At 38.8% G+C, this 7,732-nt stretch overlaps 1 pseudogene; it reads left to right on the forward strand.

Annotated features, from left to right (window-relative positions):
• The first annotated feature begins 1,950 nt into the window (after window positions 1-1,950).
• LOC131820679 (dipeptidyl peptidase 1-like) lies at window positions 1,951-7,120 on the forward strand (annotated as a pseudogene).
• The last annotated feature ends 612 nt before the right edge of the window (window positions 7,121-7,732 follow it).

A 7,732-nucleotide genomic window follows, 5' to 3' on the forward strand; every position in this document is an offset into this window, starting at 1 on the left:
GGCATAAATATTTAAATTTGTTAGATATTCTTGTTGGACAGACCCTTTAAGTATGATACAGGTCCTTCCTCATCTCTTTTTATAGTATTTGGTTTAATATCTAATTTATCTGATATAAGATTGCCACTCCAGCTTTCTTTTGATGTCCATTAGTATGGTAATTGGTTTTCCACACTGTCACTTTAAATCTGGAGGAGTCTTTGAGTCCAAAATGAGTCTCTTGCGGATAGCACATCAATGGGTCTTGTTTATTTATTTATTTATTTTTAATCAACATATAATATATTATTAGCCCCAGGGGTACAGGTCTGTGAATCCCCAGGTTTACACACTTCACAGCACTCACCATAGCACACACCTTCCCCAATGTCCATAAGCCCCCCACCCTCTCCTGGGTCTTGTTTATTTATTTTTTTAACCCATTCTGATACCCTGTGTCTTTTGATTGGGTCATTTAGCCCATTTATTTTCAGAGTAACTATTGAAAGGTATGAATTTAGTGCCTTTGTATTACCTGTAAGGTGACTGTTACTGTATATTGTCTCTGTTCCTTTCTGGTCTGGTCCAGTAGTTGTTTATCTCTCTTTTTCTCAACTGCTTTATTCTTCATTATTTGGTCTTCTATATAACTAATTCTCTCTTCTGCCTCATTTACCCTAGTAGTTAGAGCCTTTATTTTCGATTGCACCTCATTAATAGCCTTTTTGATTTTGACTTAGTTAGATTTTAATTCTTTTATTTCTCCAGAAAGAGATTCTCGAGTATCTTCTATGCTTTTTTCAAACCCAGCTAGTATCTTTATAATTGCCATTCTGAACTCTAGCTCCAACAACCTACTAATGTCTATATTGATTAGGTCACTGGCTGTTGGTACTGCCTCTTGTTCTTTTTTTTTTTTTTTTGAGGTGAGTTTTTCCATTTTGTTATTTTTGTCCAGAGAAGCATAGATGAATGAGGGAATAAAATGCTTAAAGGGTAACAATGACCCCAGAAAAATATGCACTATATAAATCAGAAGAGACCCGAAATAGAGGAGAATAAAGGGAGGGGGATAAAAAAAGAAAAAGAGCAAAAGAAAAAAATAATATAATCAGGCTGGTGAATAGAACAGAGCCACACACTAAATTTTGGGTGTATTTTGGTCTGTTAGAGGAAACCGCCTCCCAAAATTTTAAAGAAAGAAAAACATGTATTTATATACACACAAAAATAAGGGTAAATACATGGAAGGGATGGAAGATGACTGTAAAGATATATATTAAAGATTTTTAAAAAGGAATTGGTAAGATGAGAAGTTGATTGAGAAAGAAAGAAAAACAAAAGGAGAAAATGTGATCAGTTAGAAGACTTGAACAAAGCCATACAATAGATTTAGGATATATTTTTGTCAGTTAGATGAAACTGGATCCCAAAATTTTAAAGTAAGAAACACTTATATGAATACAAAAAATAAGGTTAAATACAATTCAGGGATAGAATATGACTGTAAAAATGAAAATTAGAAAAGATTTTTAAAAATAAATTGATAAGATTTTGGATAAAATAGGAAAGAAGAAAAATTAAAAAATGGAAAAAGAAAAAAATAAAGAAAATTTAAAAAGTAAATTTTTTTTTTTTTTTTAAGATTTTACTCATTTGACAGACAGAGATCACAAGTAGGCAGAGAGGCAGGCAGAGAGAGAGGGGAAAGCAGGATCCCTGCTGAGCAGAGAGCCCAATGCGGGCTCGATCCCAAGACCCTGGGATCATGACCTGAGCCTAAGGCAGAGGCTTTAACCCACTGAGCCACCCAGGCACAGTGATTCTTAAACCTCTTTGCCTGAGGCGGAATTCCATCACCCTTGCCAACGGCCAGGCTAAGCAATCTGCTAAGTAATCCGCTTGGGTTCGCTCTTGGGAGCTTTTGTTCCCTGAACGCTTTCCGTAGAGTTCTGGAGGACGGGAATGAAAATGGCGGCCTCCCAATCTCTGGCCTACGGGAGCCCAGAGCTCAGGTCTCCTCTCAGTGCGCTCTCGGAGACAAGCGGTCAATCATTCCGGTCTCCCTGGTCTCTGGGGGCTGCACTCTGAGCTCATCAGGCCTGTGACCAAGTGTTTCTGTCTCTGGTGCTCGGCCCTGTTTGGAGTCTCCAAACCCAGCAGATTCCTGCCGCTGGATCCTGCACTGTTTCTTCCAGGGGAGGAAGGTGAGTCTCCTGGATCTGCTGCTTTTGGGGTCTGTGCGCAAGATGTAGTGGCCCAGCTGTGCCTCAGATCACGGCTTATGGTAACCCCAAGCTGAGAGCTTACCACCCAGCTCTGTCTTTGCAGCCGGTTTCCCCACTCTGATAGTTGGGAGCTCTGCTGCACTCAGGCCCCCCCCAGGTCTTCCCGTTACCCCAAGGGTCTTGAGACCACACAGTCCCCACAAGTGTCTCCCCCCTCCCACCTGCTGAGCCATGGAGTGATGCCTCTCAGTGTAGCAGACTTCTAAAAGTTCTGATTTTGTGTTTCCCTCCTCTATCACTTGCCGGTAGCTGGCTGATGGAGGCTTCCTCCCCTTACCATCTATCTTCCCATATATTGCCTCAGATTGACTTCTCCGCACATCCTTCCTTCCAGAAGGTGGTCACTTTTCTGTTCATAGAATTGTTGCTATTCTTTTCTTTGATCTCCTGTTGAGTTTGTAAGTGCCCAGAATGATTTGATAACTATGTAGCTGAATTCCTGGGACAGGTGAAATTTTGATCTATTTCTCCTCCATCTTGTTCCTCTCCCCAAGCATGTTTTTTTTAATGCTGTTTTTAACTTTCTAGAAAGATATTATGTGTGTATTATTTGGGGCCTGATGTCTCTGATTTAATATTATTTTTGCTAAGACCCTTGACATACTTTAAAATGCAACTTCCTTTTGCATTTGTAATGATTTTTCTTTTGGTTTTGATCAACTTGATAAGGACTCTATAGTATTTAAATTAAATGAATTAATTTGCCCAGTTCACTTATATTTTATTTTTTACTGTCCATTTATTTATTTATTTATTTGAATTTTTAGAATTTAAATTTAATTAATATATAATGTATAATTAGTTTCAGAGGTAAAGGTCTGTGATTCATCAGTCTTATATAATACCCAATACTAATTACATCATGTGCCCTCCTTAATGTCCATCACTCAGTTACCCTATCTCAGACCCCTTGCCCCCACAACCCTCAGGTTTTTTTTCCCTAGGATTAAGAGGTTTTTATGGTTTGCCTCCCACTCTTATTTCATCTTGTTTTATTGTTTTCTCTCCTCTATGATCTTCTGTTTTGTTTCTTGAATTCCACATGTAAGTTAGATCGGATGATAATTGTCTTTCTCTGATTAACTTATTCCGCTTAGCATAATACTCTCTAGTTCTATCCATAATACTCTCTAGTTCTATCATTGCAAATGGCTAGATTTTATTGTTTTTGATGGCTGAGTAGTATTCCTTTGTACATATATACCATATCTTCTTTATGATTATGAAACTGAGCGCTACTACTGCACTAATGAAGCACCTTCACATCTTCTTTATCCATTCTTCTGTTGATGGATATCTGGGCTCTTTCCATAGTTTGGCTATTATGGACATTGCTACTATAAATATTGGGGTACATGTGCCCCTTCAGATCACTACATTTGTATCTTTAGGCTAAATACCCAGGAGTGCGATTGCTGGGTCATAGGGTAGCTCTATTTTTAACTTTTTGAGGAACCTCCATGCTGTTTTACAGAGTGGTTGCACCAGCTTGCATTCCCACCAACAGTGTAGGAGGGTTCCCCTTTCTCCGCATCCTCGCCAGCATCTGTCATTTCCTGACTTGTTGATTTTAGCTATTCTGACTGGTGTGAGGTGATATCTCATTGTAGTTTTGATTTGTATTTCCCTGATGCTGAGTGATGTTGAGCTTTTTTCATATGTCTCTTGGCTGTTTGTATGTCTTCTTTGGAGAAATGTATGTTTATATCTTCTGCCCATTTCTTGATTGGATTATTTGTTCTTTGAGTATTGAGTTTGATAAATTTTTTTAATAGATTTTGGATATATCCCTTTGTCTGGTAAGACATTTTAATTTGCCCAGTTTAGCTTTCTGTCACTGGAACAAATTCATGAGAAACCTGGGCCCAAACTTATTTTCACTTGCCATAGCCATGAAATAGTTAAATCTGTTAAATTCAACCTTAACTTAATTGAAATGTCTTTGCAACCATCCAATATATATCAGTTATAAAATCTGAACATAGCTTTTTTAGCTATGCATGGGTAGGACATTTCCTCAGATGCACCATCGTGAGACAATTTCAACAAAATATCATAAATTTCATGAATTTGTAGTTATCAACCCCCTAATCAGAATATTCATTAAATATGTGCTAAAGTAGTAAATATTGGGTGTGCCAGTTACAGATGCATATCAGGATGATAACTCTGGGTGATGTTTAATCTCTCAGATCAAGCAAAGCTGAGTACAGGAATTTTGTCATATTTGATTATTCAGACTTTTTTTTTTTTTTTAAATACCACTCTAGGAGAAGGGTCTTGAACTAGATAGATGTTTTCTAGTTATTCTCCATCTCTAGGAAAAATATAGGACCTTATTAAGCAGAAAAAAAATGCAGTTGCCTCAGTTCACAAGAAAGTATACAATTTGACATGTATTTTTCCAACATTAAATCGCATTATGAGGATATTGTTCCAGACATTTGTATCTTTCTTGGACCATGGCTTTTCTTGCTACCTCACAATTTTCCAGATTTAGGGAGACTATATTATGCCAGTTTGTATGGGCTTTCCAGTTTTAATAATGAAAGTCCTACATCCCAGTAGTGGCCATACCTGTAAATGCTTTGTAAGGCACCTAGAATTATGTATAGTTAGGTCATGTCATGTATCAGTAATACACTCTCTTCTAGTTATGAATTTCAGATATACTGGATTCTCATTTACATTTTAATATAACATTTGTACTATTTCAAATTTATATTTTGTAGTATGTACAAAACACCTATAATATAAATATTTAAAACCCATCCTTTTTAACTAATTTGAATTATAGAATATTTATAAAGTCATTTTACTTCTTTTAAGTGTATATAGTAATTTGAATTAGAAAGACTTTCTCATTATGCTTTAATGAAGAAATGAGAATGATTTGTGGCTAGGATTTCAGTTGTTTGTATGCATTGCGTGAAAATAATTTGTTTTAGTAATACTGAGATTGAAAGAGCTTCCTGTTTTAATTTTCTTTTTCTAAAGGGGCTTAGAAAACTTACTCTCTTTGAGAGGAAATAGAGGGTCGTACTTTCAAGCATGTCTTCTGAAATTGAAAGTTGTGAGTACAAAGCCTGGCTCTTCTACCTACTAACGATGTGATCTTGGGCAAGTTGCTTAAGCTCATGAAAACATAGTTACTTGATCTTAGCATGATATGATAATTAGTACCATTTAGGCTCTCTCTCCTCTACTCTCTGGCAACGGTTCTTTCTCCACCCCTCTGGGGCTGCACCAGAGTCCTGCCCTGGGGCTGCTCCCTGCCTTCCTGCTGGTCCTCTCCTTTGTTGGCACTACACTCTGCCACACCTGTCAAATGCACCTTCTCTGAGCTGCTGGGTCCCTGGGTCCTCCAGGTGGGCCACCTTGTTTCCCAGCATGGCGTCAACTGCTCAGTTATGGGACCGCCAGAAAAAAATGCAGTTGAGAAGCTGGATACAGCATATGATGATTTAGGCAATACTGACCATTTCAACATCATTTACAGTCAAGGCTTTGAGATTGTGCTGAATGACGATAAGTCATTTGCCTTTTCTAAGTGTAAAGAAGAGGACAGAGGGCCAGGGAGCCAGTTATGGCCACACAACCACGGCTGGATGGGTGCATGATGAGCTCGGCAGGAACTGGACTCGTTTCCCTGAAACTGAGGTGGGAATGACCTCTCAGAAGGCGAACATGAGCACTGCACATCTGGAGAGTCTCCAGGAAAACTATTTTAATTGGCTCTACAAATATAGCCATGACTTTGTGAAAGTGATCAGTGCCATTCAGAAGTCTTAGACTACAACCACCTATGTGGATTATGAGACTCTTCACCTGAGATGAGAGATGAGAGATGATTAGGAGAGGTGGTGGCCGTAGCCAGACAATCTTAAGGCCCAGACCTGCAGCACTGACTGCTGACATACATGAAACGATTTTACATTTGCTGGCATCTAGGGACTGGAGAAATGTTCACGGTCCCAATTTTGTTACTTCTGTTCAAAACCAACCATTATGTGGAAGTTGCTATGTATTTGCTTCTAGGGGTATGCTGGAAGCAAGAAACCATATACTAACCAACAATACTCAGACCCCACTCTTGAGTCTTCAGGAGGTTGTCTCTCTCTCTTTTTTTTTTTTTTTTAAAGATTTTATTTATTTATTTGACAGACAGATCACAAGTAGGCAGAGAGGCAGGCAGAGAGAGAGAGGAGGAAACAGGCTCTCCATGGAGTAGAGAGCCCGATGTGGGGCTCGATCCCAGGATCCCAGGACCCTGGGATCATGACCCAAGCCAAAGGCAGAGGCTTTAATCCACTGAGCCACCCAGGCGCCCCCAGGAGGTTGTCTCTTAGAGCCAGTATGCTCAAGGCTGTGAAGGCGACTTCCCGCATTTCATTTGTAGGAAAATAACAAGATTTGGGGCTGGTGGAAGAGGTGTGCTTTCCCTACATAGGCACCGATTCTACATGCAAACTGAAGGAAGACTGCTTCCGTTACTACTCCTCTGGGTACCACTATGTGGGAATCTTCTCTGGGGGCGTAATGAAGCCGTGAGGAAGCTTGAGCTTGTCCCTCATGGGCCTGTGGCAGTTGCTTTTGAAGTCTACAATGACTTCTCCACTACCACAATGGGATCTACTACCACACTGGTTTCAAAGACTCCTTCAATGCCTTTAAGCTGATTAATCATGCAGTTTGGCTGCTGGACTCTGGCACCCGTCTCAGCCTCTGGGATGGATTACTGGATTATTAGAATCAGCTGAGGTACTAGCTGGGGTGAAGATAGTTACTTCTGGAGGCACAGAGGAACCAATGAGTGTACAATTGAAAGTAATGGTGGCCACACCAATTCCTAAATGATAGGGTATATGTTCCAGCCTTTCATACTGCCCTCTATCAGTGGTGAATGGGGGATTGATTTATTCACAGACTGAATACTTTTATAGCAACAATTTAAAAATACTGCACATAGATTCCCATGAAAACTTTTGTCTTTATTAAAATGAAAACCACCTTTGATTTGAATATACCTTTTTACTGACCACTGGCCTACGTTATAGCTATGCAGTAACAAAATGCAGGATCTTGTTAGTCATCTGTAACTCAAACATGCTGTATTTTTAACTCTGTGAGAACACAGAGTTTTTAAATTTTAAAAATCACAAAAATGTCAATGATTATTAAATTTTTAAAAAGTTTTTAAGGAAAAATAATGAGTACCATTTAAGTTGTTATGAAGACGAAATGAAATAATGTAAGGTGGTCATGATAGTGCCTGATACTTTGAAGTTTTCAAGATTCTGGCTGTGAGTAGCTACAGGGTAAGTTGAGCCCAGATTTGTGCCACAGCAAGATCTGCTCAATTTATTTATTTATTTTTCTGTGATGGGAAACAGGATTTTAAAATAGATTTCAAAATTAAAGATTTTAATTTTTGGTATGTGTGTGTGTGTGAGTTTATCTGATGG

The sequence above is a fragment of the Mustela lutreola genome, chromosome 18 (assembly GCF_030435805.1).
Source record: "Mustela lutreola isolate mMusLut2 chromosome 18, mMusLut2.pri, whole genome shotgun sequence".
In the NCBI taxonomy this organism is placed as follows: domain Eukaryota; kingdom Metazoa; phylum Chordata; class Mammalia; order Carnivora; family Mustelidae; genus Mustela; species Mustela lutreola.